Source organism: Chrysemys picta, chromosome 5, assembly GCF_011386835.1.
Source record: "Chrysemys picta bellii isolate R12L10 chromosome 5, ASM1138683v2, whole genome shotgun sequence".
Taxonomy (NCBI): Eukaryota; Metazoa; Chordata; order Testudines; family Emydidae; genus Chrysemys; species Chrysemys picta.
The window spans coordinates 78654761-78671092 of record NC_088795.1 but is presented as its reverse complement, the minus strand read 5'-3'; the positions used below and the strand labels follow the sequence as shown (position 1 = coordinate 78671092).

At 40.9% G+C, this 16332-nt stretch overlaps 1 protein-coding gene across 3 annotated transcripts in view; it reads right to left on the bottom strand.

Moving 5' to 3' along the window:
- The window catches only part of TENM3 (teneurin transmembrane protein 3), a 2213160-nt gene that overhangs the window by 1877635 nt on the left and 319193 nt on the right, over nucleotides 1-16332 (bottom strand). For all 3 annotated transcript variants that reach the window (XM_065596701.1, XM_065596700.1, XM_065596702.1), the window contains exon 3: nucleotides 2957-3007. The gene's annotated coding sequence lies outside the window, so the exon portion shown is untranslated. The remainder of the gene's footprint in view (nucleotides 1-2956; nucleotides 3008-16332) is intronic.

The following is a 16332-nucleotide window of genomic DNA, read 5'->3' as shown; positions in this document are numbered from 1 at the left end:
ACCACATACTTGCCCTCCCTGACCCCTCCTTTATTGGGGTTTCTATCATTGTTCTCAGCAATAGCATCTTTGTTCAAGGAGAAAGCAAGTGCCAATATTGTGCTTAACTCTCTCACAAGCACCTAGATGGCTGGTGGGGAGGCTTCTTTAATTTTCCCTCCCATTATCCCTTTGTGTTTCTATATAGGGCTGGGTTCAATCTAGCCCTTGCATTATGAGGTTCTGAGGGCAGGGACCTGTCAATTTTTTTTTCATGGCTTAAGAACCATGAAAATCTATGATTCCATTTTAATTTTTTTTTTTAAATTGCCAAGATCAAACAAACCTGGAAGTACAGTATACTTCAATATCAGGCTCAATATAGTAGGTTTAACAGTGAAGCTTGAAAGTTTGTTGCAAGAAATACATATTTATACAACTATTCAAATAAACAGGCATATATTTCCCAAATATTTATATTATCATACCTTAGATCCACTAAATACAGTAAATCGGTCAAATTCCCACCAAATACATGTAGCATAAATATACATATTTATATTTTGAGGTAGTCTTGTGAGAATTTTGAATACCTGTTTTCATTCTGTAAATACGGTATGTAACAGGATGCATATCTGTTCTTTATATGTTTTTATGGAAATAATTTTAATTCACAATCTAAACTGAAAAAATAAACAGATATTGTACACTTGGGAAGCAGTTTTGTCATGATATAATGCCTCATATATGTACAACAGCAAGGACTGGCATCGATTATTTGGTCCTGGCTAAAATAATTTATAATGTATAGAACATTTTCTCAACTGCAGTGAACGTCTGCAGTCACCATTATATTAAAAGAAAGAGAAACATAATTATCTCACAATATAATATCAACTAATACTGCAAGACTAAATACTTCTTATTACTTATCTTACTGTACTGGCTTATTTAATAAGCAATACAAGTTTTCAAGAGGATTACAGTATCATTAGTTTTTTTATTTTTTCCTGAACTACCTACATTGAATAGATTTCTTTTTGTGGTTAGCTATGCCTGTCAGGATGGTGGCATGCATTTTCTCAACCTCATACCACATGTCCTTTTATGTCTTTTTCATTTTCAGTAATGTCAGATAGGATCCCTCTTAAACTACAGCACTCTCTTCCTTTAAAGGGAACTAAAGTCTCATTTATCACTTCTAAGCTATTTTCTTTCTTTCTTTGACTTTGTTTAGCATCTCAGCCAATATTGTGTTTAAATTCCTAGCAAGACCAAAGCCTATTTGTAGTATCTGAGAAGGAAAAAAAAATGTTCTATATAATGAAAAGACCTGTGGGGGAGGGAGACTCTGGCACACAGCACAAAAATGAGCCCACTTGTATTACTACGATTTTTTCTAGAATTTCCAATCGTGCATTTTTATTTTCATTAGTTATAACACACTTTGAGCATTTTGAAACCACTCAGTTATAGTAGATCTAAAATTATGATTAATCTAAACCATTGCAAACACACAAACACGCACCAGGATGAGGTATAGTCAATATATGAGATTGGGAGAGTGGAATCTGATCAAGAAAGAGACATACACAACAAAAGAGCATGATCAAATAATCATATAGAACTAGGAGACCCATCCAGGTCAGGAACCTATACCAATGCAATTTTTAGAATTGTTTATTTCTTCATTGCACAAGAAGCCACTTATTTAAGGATGCAGCAGAAATTAGTTTCTTTCCAGGTAGCACACGGCCCAGATGGCTGTGGAAGCAGGATAATGACTATGGAATAGGCTGATCTTTCTACAGCACTCTCCTGCTCTGCTTCACAGACTTGTAGAGCTAGTTGAGGGGGATTTCTGTCTCTCACATTACTGATAGACTGTTGGCTAACAGGAGAGACTTCAGCCTCTTCTCAACTGCTAAATTTTGTGGGCCTGACGTGATCAAGAAGTCAGATTGTTGCTCTTTCTCGCTCTCTCTTTCTGGTCAACAATTCTGTTTCAGGGAGAGAGTTTACTACAGACCACAATCCCTTTAATTGTCTTCCCTGGCTAAATTACATCCAATCAGAAGAAAATGCTGTCCCATGCACTAGTACCTTTAGGAGGCTGGGAAGATTATCAGTAAAGTCTCTACGATATCATTTTCTTGACTGCTATACCTGTATATTGCCAATTCAAGGAGAAGAGAATGCCAGAAGAGAAATGATCACACCAAAATCATGAAGAGCCACAACAAAGAATTTGGGCATGATAAGGATCCAGGTGATTTTTTTCAGTTTTAAATATTTTGTCAAAATTTAAAGAATTCTCAATGTGAAATAGAACTTTTGGAATCAAATTTGTCCATGAATGCCTTATACTTTAAATGTTTGAATAATATCTTGAGAGAGAGAGAGGGAAAGTGGAGGAGAGGGAAAAGACAGAGGGAGAGTATAACACCAATGCATGGTATTTCTCAATTAGTGTAGTAAAAGTAAGACAGATGATTTACGTCTCTATGTCTTCCTTTTCTGAATGAGAGTCGCATTTTAAATAAACAAACAAACAAACATAAATAAAATTGGTAGCTTGCAACATTCCACAAAAAACTTCTTGCTCAAAACCATGAACATTTTATTGTCCCTAGCAGTTTTCTTTACTATCTATTTAATCTCGCACAAAAACTAGTGTCACCAAACTGCTACATGCTGTCTACATTTTACTTCCATTCAGCAAGCACTTTTTCTGAATCTATCAAGTTAATCCATTATTCTTACTAAGAAAAGAAGAATGACAGCTTGTTTTTTATTTTAAACACAGCACAACTAACATCAAGCCAAAGCCTATGATAATAAATACTACATATTCTTTGTTTTGGGTCTACAAAGCTATCAGTCATATAGTCAACGCAGAATTAACATTCTTCAGTTTCTAACAGATATGTCAGAAGGCATGATCATTTTAATATAGTATTTCTGAAAAAGTCCTTACCTTTTGAGAGACTTTCCCACTTTTGGCAGACCCTTAAAATGAAACATTTACCTGTTAAAACAGAACATATAATTTATTGTTAGTGATATTTCAACATTTTAACTATAAACAAATCTCCATTTACTCAGCAAACATATAGAGCACTTCAATGTAAATACTGGCAATCATGTTTATTCATTAACCTCAATCATTATCTATTGTTTAACGTTAATAACTAAGAGATCTATTATTTCAGTGGTAGTTAGGTGCCCTGTGGGATTTTCAAAAGTATATAGGCACCTATCTACATCTCTAGGTATCTATATACCTTTAAAATCCAGCTCCTAGTCATTTGTGTGAGCGTTCTTTTCTTTCCTTTTCTGAAAATACATAGAATACCACCCAGTGAAGTCTTATGAAAAACTGCATTATCTCCTCAGACAGTAACAAGCATGTGGGTAGTGAAAATTCAGTTCTTCTGACAATTGCAGTATAGCATTTTCCCTCTATCCTCTGGGCCAAATATTTAAAAGTGCCTCAGCCAAGGATTTAATTTGCACCTCCAGTGAATTCTAGGTGCATTACTAAGACAATATTTAGGCATTTAGCTACTTGATTTATAGATGCAAATGACAGACATATGAAATTTTTGAAGTACGTAAAGTACAGTTACCCATTTGGCACAGGGGAAAGATAGTTTTGGGCTTTGTAGGGTAATTCTGTTTGGAGGAGTAATTGCTGATGTAGAGTCAGGGTAATCCTTGGTGTGTACACATATAACAGAAATATACAAAAAGTCTTGTTTCCTTGAGCAGCGATAGGAACATGCAGCAGCACCCAGACACTCTACTTGCTCAGAAATCCTCTACTGATCTCCTCCAGCCAGCACTGGATTCAAGAAAATCTTGTCTCTCTGCCTCTGCTTTTATTCAGGGTTACCCACAAGTACTGTTCCTGGCTGACTTACTCCAACTCATACAGCCTGGAACCAATGCCTAACCCCTGAGTTTGGAATCCCTTGGGGAAAACTTATCAATGGAGAAGTCAAAAAGGTGACAACTGGGAGGGAAGGGAAGCGATACCCAGAAAGGGAAGAAGGGGGTGGGTAATTTGGGCACTGTGCCTTTGTTCTGCTCTAGTGATAGAAAGCAGACATAAATATATCTTTAAAGGTGTGTATGCTCTGTTTGCTTTGGATTTCTCTACAGTTGCATAAGATCAGCTAGCAGTTACCAGTGAATCTGGCCCTAAAAGTTAAAAGTTTTATAAGGTGATTTAAGATTTATTCTTCATACATTCAAATCATTTGAAATATCACATAGTAACATTGTCTTTGAGATTTGTATTTACTTTTCATGTATAACTGTACATTTTTTTAATGAGGAAATTTTCAGACAAAAATTTAGTTATGATGCAGTTAAGGTTGAAGGTACATATCTGTCGCAGCCCTATGCTCTGTCATGGAGTCTGGATGGCCAATTGTCAGTCAGAAGGTCACATTCGGTGTCGTGTGCAACACATTGGGGCCGTGTGACCATTCTCGAACCTTCCGTCTGGTCAATTGTGGGTCACAATGGTACCGTGTGCTACAATTCCAGCATGCCATGTGCATAAGTTTAGCGTGCCGGGTGCAGTATCTGTTTACATAGAGGGCACCAGCTCGGAGCCTGGTTGGTGTAGGAGTGGGGAACCAATTAGATGCTAGCACGAGCAAGGGTCTTCAAATAAAACTATGTCCCTCGCCTAAATCAGCAGGAGTGTCCGCGTGTTAGCTGGAAGGCCTGATCACCCTTTCAGCCAGGATCTCCTACGGATTTAGCCGGCTCGTGTCATGTCATCTCGGGTTACATCTCATCATGTCCCTGGTGTCTGTACTGCTGGTCAGCTGCGCCTGGAGTGTGGTATGTACATATTAATTTTTGTAGATATTCTGTTTGTTAGGCCTTTTTTCTTTATTACTTGGTACCAAATCTCATGTATAGTGTATAGAGGACGAATTGTTACAGTTTACTCAGTTTTATATGTTTGTTCTGGTTTGTCAGTAAATAGTTGGTTGTAAATTATCTGACTCTTTGTTGTTAAGTGTACATAAACTGTTTTATATTACTGCTCTGGTGATATTTTTTGGTTGGTTACTTGTTCCTATTTCAATTGAATTTGTACAGTTAGTTGGTAAAGGTGCTCCTCCCTAGCCCAAGTTGTGATTCATCCCCCATTAATAAACGGCCACCTGTTTTGAATTACAATCTGCCTCTGTCTCAATTTTCCTCTTCCACTCGAATCCTCATTCGAACCTGTATTGGTCTCGGATGGTGTCACAAACAGAATCGAGTGAGGAGGAAAATTGTCCCCTGTCACCAGTGCACTTTAATTGTCCATGGAGAACCAAGGTTACTGACAAACCCCCTGATGATGAGTTTAACCATCTCTAGCATCATGTTTTGTTTGATCGGGGGCATTCTGAGGCAATTAGCAGGAATTGCATTATTGGAGTCGGTTACTCAAGCCAGACTTATACTGTCAGTTTGTCTGTTGGTGCTGCAGGCTGTCTTTTGACATGCCATATGGGTCTTTGGCTAGCCCCTGCAGAGGCTAGCTATCGGCTGACTTGTACCAAGTCAGGGGAAGATGGTGCTGGGACTGATCCAATGCGTTTGTGGAAGGATGCCCAAAAGATTTTGAAGGCGGCTGGAGGCACCTGTCCACTCACTATTAACCCCCCAAGACTCCCAAGCGGGGGCCCCACACATGAGCTAGTGATTCAGCTCATTCAGGAATTAGAGGGCGGGAAAAAATCTAAGAGACTTCGCCCCGATCAGTACAAATCAGAAGTTGTAGCCAGTGCCTATCACAAAATCCTAGGCCTGGCCCTGGATAAATTGACCATTGTTATGGGGGCCCTAACTTCCACCGCTCGAGAGATGACTGAAATTCCCAAAACTCCCAGTGTGGCTTAACCGTTACCTGAGATCTCACTCCCCCCCCTTCAACCAGATCTTAAATCCCCGAATCCTCCCCTCCACCATATCTGCGAGCTCCCAGTTTATACCCAGCTTTACCATCACCAATCCCCGAAATAATAGCTCCTGGTCCTGTTGAGGCTATGCCAGTGCGGTTAACACACAACAAAGTGGACCAAACTGGGGCGCAAAATATCACTTATGAGTGGCGCACTCATAGCAAGGCTGAGATGGAAGAATTTAGTAACAATACGGGGCGAGAGCCAAACGAGCCGGTATTCACCTGGCTAGGACGGCTCATCCTAGTATATAGCCAAGAATTAGTCGACCCGGAGGAGGCGACCCTTATAGCCTGGAGCGCTGCCTGGTCCAGGGGAACAGGCCGCGGATTACTTTTAATGGCTCCTCACTGGCCAATCTCAGTTCCAGCAGCTGCTTACCTACAGATACAGAATAGCCCCTCAGCGTTTCAGCTTCCCTCAGGTGGGATCTCTACCCCTCGCGATTTAATTTTTACCATTGCAGGGGCATCCCTCATCTGGTGGGATCCTGCACAAACCCCCTTAAATTTGACATTAGCACAGCAGCAACTTCGTCCGTTTCAGGCCTACTGTTATGTCACCGACCCAGCTGCCATCTCCATACATGAGCAAGGGATAGACATGACACTTGACAGTAGCCCCTTAGGGGACACAAGTACGCTGCTATGGATGCGGGGGTTCCAGGGACGGCCGGTCACTTCTCTATTCCAGGCCATGGACCGCTTAAAGTGGCCTACTCCTCGACCACCTGTAGTGGCTGTGGGTACAGTGACCCCCGGGATCAGATCCAAGTATCCCAAACGTTCTTATATAGAACGAAAGATCTTTGGGTTTTTACACAACAAAGGGGGGCTTAGCAAGGACACCGCTCGTAAATTAAGCCCCACACAACAAAGAGAGCTGGCTCTTATAGTCAATGGCCACATATCGACCCAGAGCTACCTCCACCCTAAAAACCAGTCTTTGCCCCCCAGGAGCCGGTATGGTTAAGTGCCCCAATAGTGTCCAGACATCCACAACCTCTTTCAGCTATTGTGTCCAAGCCAGGTCATTTCCCCAATACATATCACGTTGTGTGCACTGGTGAGTCAGAAGCCTGGCTAGTCCATCATAACTGGCTCAGCCGGCGATCATAACAGGACCCGCCCTAGGGGCTCGTTCTATCTTTCTTTTTCTCATTTCAGGTTTACCTGCAACAACATCATCCACATCCAAATTCTCCGGTGAACTGGATTCTGGCCTACGCCCGTCAGGAACTCTTGGCTGCTAATTCAGACAATGTTTCTTCTATTCCCTCGAATCATTATTGTGTAGTATGCTCTAACCCCCTTTCCACCCTCGGGGAGATTCCCTTTTTCCTTGATTTTATCCCTATCAAAAATGTGTCTTGTGAGGAACCTGCCTCATGGTGTAATGAACCCAGTTGGCCCTAGAGACACTTGTTTACTTGTAATTCTTCCCAATCGGATCGATTTGAGACCCCTAGCACCTCCATTTCCGTGTATAACTCCATGTCTCCAGCCAGTCCCTGTTTTGTGTTTCTGGGTCCTGATTCCCTCCGGTCTTGGGGGAAATATCCTAACTGCTCCCATTACTATATGCCTCCACCCCCTTGTCAGTGGTGTGGTAAACGATATAATTGTAGTGATCAGCATAATTGGCAGCGGTCAACTTCCCCTAATTGGTATTGCCAGGCATTTGAGTCCACCTTAGCCATTCTTAATCAGTCTAATGTTCCTGTTACTGTTTTCAATGTCACCACATGGTTATCTTCCTTTGGCCTCATATTTTCTACTAGAAGGCAAGCAGTTAGCCTTAGGGCCATTGATTGGGTATATCGCTATTGGATTACAGTTGCATACGATCCCACAGCTATAAACAAAAGGAATTTGCTTCTTAAATGGGGCAATACTTCTGGCCTGTATTCCCCTTCAGGAATTTACTGGCTGTGTGGTTATGGCATTACCCACAGCCATCTCCATTTACCCAAGGGCATCTGTGCTCTCAGACAGGTTTTTATCAAAGGAGGAGGAGTCTTTCACAGACCTCCCCCTGCGTTTGGTCCACAAAAACGTGAAGTCACATGGTGGACCCATCTAAAATCTGCTACTGAGACCCTTTTTTGGGGCTATGTACAGTTCAATCCCCTTAGTTATGCTTTCACCCTTAATCAGTTTGGCAGCCTTTCAACAACCTTAGAGACGCTCACTAATCTTACAGCTCTTGGATTTCAACAGGTTGATGACTCCCTCACCTGTGCTAGCTGAATACACAGAACAGAATCGCCTAATGATACAGACTTTGTTGCATCAGGACTTTTGTGAAGCCTTAGAGAATCTTGATTCTTGCTTCAAAGGACAATGTTGCCTTCGTTTACGTCCTGGATGGAACAACATCTCTGCCATCACCCAGCAGTTATCATCTCTGGCTGTTCGTATCCGTGAGGAACGTCAATCGTGGGACTGGTGGCAAACTACTTTGTCAGGCTGGGGACTTGGACAATGGGCATGGTCTTTCAAGTACTGGTTAATTGCTGCAGCAGTTGTTATTGTTGTTTTTTGTTTAAATCTTGCATGTACCAAAACTTTGGTGACTAGAACTGTATCTGCACTACCCATTCAAGCCACGTACTCCGCTTTCCAGTCAGCTGACGACCAATCGGATATCGAGACCCCAGTCTAAATTTGATTCCTTCCCCAGGCTCGCCCCCCTTCCTGGGTGTGAGCTGTCCCTCTCGTAATGGACCGCCAATCGGCCACGGGGGGCATGTCGCAGCCCTATGCTCTGTCATGGCATCTGGATGGCCAATTATCGGTCAGAAGGTCACATCGGTGTCATGTGCAGCACCTTGGTGCCGTGTGCAGCGCCTTGGTGTCGTGTGCAACACATTGGGGCCGTGTGACCATTCTTGAACCTTCCATCTGGTCAATTGTGGGTCACATTGGTACCATGTGCTACAATTCCAGCGTGCGGTGTGCATACGTTTAGCGTGCCGGGTGCAGTATCTATTTACGTAGCGGGCATCAGCTCGGAGCCTGGTTGGTGTAGGAGTGGGGAACCAATTAGATGCTAGCACGAGCAAGGGTCTTCGAATAAAACTATGTCCCTCGCCTAAATCAGCAGGAGTGTCCGCCTGTTAGCTGGAAGGCCTGATCACCCTTTCAGCCAGGATCTCCTCCGGATTTAGCTGGCTCGTGTCGTGTCATCTCAGGTTACATCTCATCACGTCCCTGATGTCTGTACTGCTGGTCAGCTGCGCCTGGAGTGTGGTATGTACATATTAATTTTTGTAGATATTCTGTTTGCTAGGCCTTTTTTCTTTATTACTTGGTACCAAATCTCATGTATAGTGTATAGAGGATGAATTGTTACAGTTTACTCAGTTTTATATGTTTGTTCTGGTTTGTCAGTAAATAGTTGGTTGTAAATTATCTGACTCTTTGTTGTTAAGTGTACATAAACTGTTTTATATTACTGCTCTGGTGATATTTTTTGGTTGGTTACTTGTTCCTATTTCAATTGAATATGTACTGTTAGTTGGTAAAGGTGCTCCTCCCTAGCCCAAGTTGTGATTCATCCCCCATTAATAAACGGCCACCTGTTTTGAATTACAATCTGCCTCTGTCTCAATTTTCCTCTTCCACGTGAATCCTCATTTGAACCTGTATTGGTCTTGGACAATATCCACACTTCAGTTTGAAAGCTTTAGAGATCCCAAACCAAGCATTATAAACCCTGGAAGATCTGCAATGACACCATGAAGGGAAAAAAATGGAACATCTTTTAAAAAACATTTTATCTAATCTGGGATCACAAACACTAACATGGTTATTGCATGACACCACTGCAGGACTGAATTGAGCCTGTTTGGATGCCTTAGCTGTGTGTTTCCATCTCATATGTGAATCTGACGCTTAGTTGTTATTCCAAGAAATAAATTTAGTCCAATAGCATAAAAAAATAAGGATTTTTTATCATTTCCAAAATAATGATGGAGTGAGAACCAAACACACTTGCAACTATATTTTTAGTTTGAGATTTATTTTAAATTCTTCATTAGAAAAGTGAGAAAATTAGCAAGCACTCCTCTCACTTATATCATTGACGTATATCACGGGATTGAAGTTTCTCACTGGCAACATAATTATTGAAAAAATATAGTCATAAAATAAAAATGATTTTAAAGAACAAATGTAGTTCTCCTTGCTTCTTGCCTTGCTTTCACCCTTCAGTTATTAGTGGTTCCTTCATTGTGCAAAATAGCATTTATTTTAACAAATAGGCTTATGCAAATCATATTAAATACGGGCCCAGGATTCAGAAAATTCAGTGAATGCTTTCAGAAATACCATTCCCTAATGAATAATGCTTGAAGCACAGTAGTTTCTTTATACTTTGAGTGGCTAGAGTTGTTGGATTCTTTCCATTATGCTATTTTGTTAATATGAATTTGACAATATGGTGATTCAGAGATGCCAAAAATATGACAGGCATAGCAAATCTGTCTTCCAGATTGTAAGGGAAGGAAAAGGGAATTTTAAGCTTCAGATAATATCTATAAAGATATATATGTAAACCGAGGCTTGCTACATCATGCAATAGTGAAGTCTATGGACCTATCAAGAAGAAAAAATAACCAAGAAATATATAGCACAATTGTTAAAAACTTGACAAATTAACTAATGTTAGGTATGTTTAAAAATCAGAGCCCAGGCTCCTAATGCAGAAAGGCTCACTAAAGCTATAGTAATATTGGAAGACACCAACATCTTCCTTCTTCCACCTGGTTATAAAGGTAATCTTCAAATTGTGAATCCTAGTACAGTGAAGACATCTGAAGACAACATGAAATAATTTAGAGTTATGCCCTGCCACTATTTATCAAAATGGGTGTTAAATTATAATTATTAGGCTTCAAATTTGAATATCAACATAGCTATCATTATCCTTTTCAAGTTATTTAATCAGCTGATGTCACTGCACTCAAAGCACAAGAATATAAAATTAGTGGATAACAGTATGAACTCAGGAAAGAAGAGGGACCATCATGTGATGCAGATCAACATAAGCTACAATGAGTGGCATTTTGGTAGTATGAATGGGCATAGTCTCCTGAGGACTGAAGTATTTCTTGTGTTCTATTTATGACTACAACAATCACAAAATACATGTATCTCACCAATACATTAAACCTCTCCAATAAGTTCGGCATCATTATGTAGTTAGATGGTAGAATTTTGTGAAGTCTCAGTGGAGTGAAAGCCATATTATAAGCTGGCTTTTTGACAGTTTAGTGACATACTTCCACTGTGGGGAAAAGGGAGGGGCAAACTTTTGCCCAGATCCTGCAAAAAATTATGCATCAGCTTAACTTTAATGGGACATGAATAGTCCTATTGAAATCAGAGTGGCATGGGACTATTCACATGCTTAACGTTCAAGCCCTGAAATACCAGGTATCTTCCAATATTCTAATTCCAAAGATATGTCATTGAAAGGCACTCACACAGCAGGTGAAATGGAGACACATAAAGTGAAAGAATTAAAATAAACAAACCTAAAAACACACATTGATCTATTTGCCACAGTAATAGCATTTATTCATACTTATTATATTTATCATTATGCAAAAGGGTTAATTGAGGAGCATCAAAAACTCCAAATTTTCCACTGCAGAACAAATTAATGATAAAGTAAACTTTGAAAAGTACACCTCAAGACCACTCTCAGGAAAAATATGATGCTTCAAAATCCAGGCCCTATCATAGCTGTCAGCAACATCTATGGAGAGGGATGTACTTCTTTATATTACTATAATAATAAAATATTAACATAATAAAGGGATAGTTGGCATTTAGCAAACTAATTATTAATATTTTATAAAACAATCTAAACAGATGCAAAGGAAACTAACTGGCACTTTCAAATGAAGAACTGCCTGACCTGTATGTCATTTTCAAATGCATTTTTTACTAGACTAGATCACTTTTATCTATCAATATTTACTCAGCAACAAAGCAATACATATTGTACTGGCAGAAAAAAATAAGTGAGTTTAGTTCTGATTCAACATCCGTGGAGACTGATGCTCTTTTTATCCACAGAACAAGTATTGCACAGGCAAATGTAACTTTCTCCAGCAATGTGCCCCAGATCAGCTCTGAAGGGACCACTTCCAGAGTGTGAGTATGCAGTTTATTCTGCATACCAGCACAATGACTAGTTTTTCAACTAAAGCTGCCAACTAATGCCAATTGTGGTGGTAGTTTGCGTGATGTGGACACCACTAGGTACTGAAATCAACAATTATTTTCCTAAAGGAGTGTTAGATAACAACCATTATGGAAACTGTTTCAGTCACTAGTGACCAGGATCAAAGTCAAACTTTGTCTACTCTCTTGAGCTAATATTTAAGATTAATGCAACCAAACCCAAATGCAGCACTGCTGAAGGAATAATAGAATCATAGAATATCAGGGTTGGAAGGGACCTCAGGAGGTCATCTAGTCCATCCCGCTGCTCAAAACAGGACCAGTCCCCAACTAAATCATCCCCGCCAGGGCTTTGTCAAGCCTGACCTTAAAAACTTCTAATGAAGAAGATTCCACCACCTCCCTAGGTAACCCATTCCAGTGCTTCACCACCCTCCTAGTGAAGAAGTTTTTCCTAATATCCAACCTAAACCTCCCCCACTGCAACTTGAGACCATTACTCCTTATTCTGTCATCTGGTACCACTGAGAACAGACTAGATCCATCCTCTTTGGAACCCCCTTTCAGGTAGTTGAAAGCAGCTATCAAATCCCCCCTCATTCTTCTCTTCTGCAGACTAAACAATCCCAGTTCCCTCAGCCTCTCTTCATAAGTCATGTGTTCCAGCCCCCTAATCGTTTGTGTTGCCCTCTGCTGGACTCTTTCCAATTTTTCCACATCCTTCTTGTAGTGTGGGGTCCAAAATTGGAAACAGTACTCCAGATGAGGCCTCACCAATGTCGAATAGAGGGGAATGATCACATCCCTCGATCTGCTGGCAATGCACCTACTTATACAGCCCAAAATGCCGTTAGCCTTCTTGGCAACAAGGGCACACTGTTGACTCATATCCACTTCTCGTCCACTGTAACCCCTAGGTCCTTTTCTGCAGAACTGCTGCCTAGCCATTCGGTCCCTAGTCTGTAGCAGTGCATGGGATTCTTCCGTCCTAAGTGCAGGACTCTGCACTTGTCCTTGTTGAACCTCATCAGATTTCTTTTGGCCCAATCCTCCAATTTGTCTAGGTCCCTTTTTATCCTATCCTTATCCTCCAGCGTATCTACCACTCCTCCCAGTTTAGTGTCATCTGCAAACTTGCTGAGGGTGTAGTCCACGCCATCCTCCAGGTCATTAATGAAGATATTGAACAAAACCGGCCCCAGGACCGACCCTTGGGGCACTCCGCTTGATACCGGCTGCCAACTAGACATGGAGTCATTGATCACTACCTGTTGAGCCCGACGATCTAGCCAGTTTTCTATCCACCTTATAGTCCATTCATCCACCCCATACCTCTTTAACTTGCCGGCAAGAATACTGTGGGAGACCATATCAAAAGCTTTGCTAAAGTCAAGGAATAACACGTCCACTGCTTTCCCCTCCTCCACAGACCCAGTTATCTCATCACAGAAGGCAATTAGGTTAGTCAGGCATGACTTGCCCTTGGTGAATCCATGCTGACTGTTCCTGATCACTTTCCTCTCCTCTAAGTGCTTCAGAATTGATTCCTTGAGGACCTTCTCCATGATTTTTCCAGGGACTGAGGTGAGGCTGACTGGCCTGTAGTTCCCCGGATCCTCCTCCTTCCCTTTTTTAAAGATGGACACTACATTAGCCTTTTTCCAGTCATCTGGACCTCCCCCGATTGCCATGAGTTTTCATAGATAATAGCCAGCGGCTCTGCAATCACATCCGCTAACTCCTTTAGCACCCTTGGATGCAGTGCATCCGGCCCCATGGACTTGTGCTCGTCCAGGTTTTCTAAATAGTCCTGAACCACTTCTTTCTCCACAGAGGGCTGGTCACCTTCTCCCCATACTGTGCTGCCCAGTGAAGCAGTCTGGGAGCTGACCTTGTTCGTGAAGACAGAGGCAAAAAAAGCATTGAGTACATTAGCTTTTTTCCACATCCTCGGTCACTAGGTTGCCTCCCTCATTCAGTAAGGGGTCCACACTTTCCTTGACTTTCTTCTTGTTGCTAACATACCTGAAGAAACCTTTCTTGTTACTCTTAATATCTCTTGCTAGCTGCAACTCCAAATGTGATTTGGCCTTCCTGATTTCACTCCTGCATGCCTGAGCAATATGTTTATACTCCTCCCCGGTCATTTGTCCAATCTTCCACTTCTTGTAAACTTCTTTTTTGTGTTTAAGATCAGCAAGGATTTCACTGTTAAGCCAAGTTGGTCACCTGCCATATTTACTATTCTTTCTGCACATCAGGATGGTTTGTTACTGCAACCTCAATAAGGATTCTTTAAAATACAGCCAGCTCACCTGGACTCCTTTCCCCCTCATGTTATTTTCCCAGGGGATCCTGCCCATCAGTTCCCTGAGGGAATCAAAGTCTGCTTCTCTGAAATCCAGGGTCCATATTCTGTTGCTCTCCTTTATTCCTTGTGTCAGGATCCTGAACTCAACAATCTCATGGTCACTGCCTCCCATGTTTCCCACCCACTTTTGCTTTCCCTACTAATTCTTCCCTATTTGTGAGCAGCAGGTCAAGAAGAGCTCTGCCCCTAGTTGGTTCCTCCAGCACTTGCACCAGGAAATTGTCCCCTACACTTTCTAAAAACTTCCTGGATTGTCTGTGCACTGCTGTATTGCTCTCCCAGCAGATATCAGGGTGATGAAGTCACTCACGAGAACCCAGGGCCTGTGATCTAGTAACTTCTGTTAGATGCTGGAAGAAAGCCTCTTCCACCTCATCCCCGTGGTCTGGTGGTCTATAGCAGACTCCCATCACGACAACACCCTTGTTGTTCACACTTCTAAACTTAATCCAGGGACTCTCAGGTTTTTCTGCAGTTTCATACCAGAGCTCTGAGCAGTCATACTGCTCAGAGATGAAAGGCTGACCATTTAAAAATATACCTGAACTAAAAGTCCTATGACCCTACGAGCTAAAATAGAAAATCCTTCACAGAAAGCAATTGAAGTTGTAACAGATTTAGCCAACATTTTAAAGGGACCAAAAAAACACACAAAAAGGAGATTTTAGTTTTCATAGGGAAAATTCTTGCTCCTTTGTTTTGAATAAGTGGCATACTGTGGTTAAGAATGCCTTCAGCTGGCAGTTTAAGGAATTTTATTCCTTTGTTGGCCAATTTTTCAATCTCAGGAGGTGCACCTATAAATTTCAGCTGCAATCAATACAGATGACATCTGGTGAAAAGTGTTTCACATATACAAAGAATCTAGTTAGGCAAATAAAATTCAGCCACAGTACAAAGCTAAGTTAGCTTAACGTGGATATAAACATTATTAAAGCTAACTTGCTTCCCCTCTGTGGGAAACCATGAATCACAGAAACTGTATGAATGTGTATGACAGGTGGAATGAGGGGAAAGACCAGGAGTTGGCCCTGATTGGCATGTTCAATTTGACTACATAGACCCTGATCCTGCAAACACTTATACATAAGCTTAACTTCAAGGCTGCTACTCAAATGCATGAAGTTAAACTCATGCACAATTATTTACAGGATCATGGCCTTAATCTTCTGTTTCCAATGTGAATTTTTGTTTCAAAGATATCACACTGTAAAGCAGAGGGTTTGTTTCTCCCAACTTGGTTTTTTGCACATGAAAGATAATTGATCAGATTTTTGTGTGTGCTTCAGTAGTATAGAATTATTGACGTAAATATAATAAAAGTAAAACTCTAACGTGCTTTTGATCTCCTTATCTTTGAAATACAATATAAGAGCCTTTATCCATTAACTGTACAGAATTTGATTACAACAAAGGAAATCGAGACATAGTATTTTGAACATTGAGAGGATCTCATATTTTGCGAGTTAGTGAGAATACTGTACAAAGGGTGTTTCGAGACCCAAGTGAAAGCATGAAAAATTCCATAAAAATAAGGTATTTCACATATGTTTTGCTTGTATGAACAAATAGATAGAATTTGACACCGTTAATCCATATTAGGGTTATATAGTGCTGCCCATCACCATAGTAACTGATCACCTTCCATGTAAAAGCAATAGTAACAGCAAAAAAATGTTAGAGACTCTGAAATCCACTTCTTTTTTGGGGTAAAAACTCTGCTTAGGAAAGGGCCTCATTTTAATTTTTAAATTAATTAATTTACTTTTTTTTACAGATGATTTGTTTCAGGGTAATTGTTTATGGATGCTTG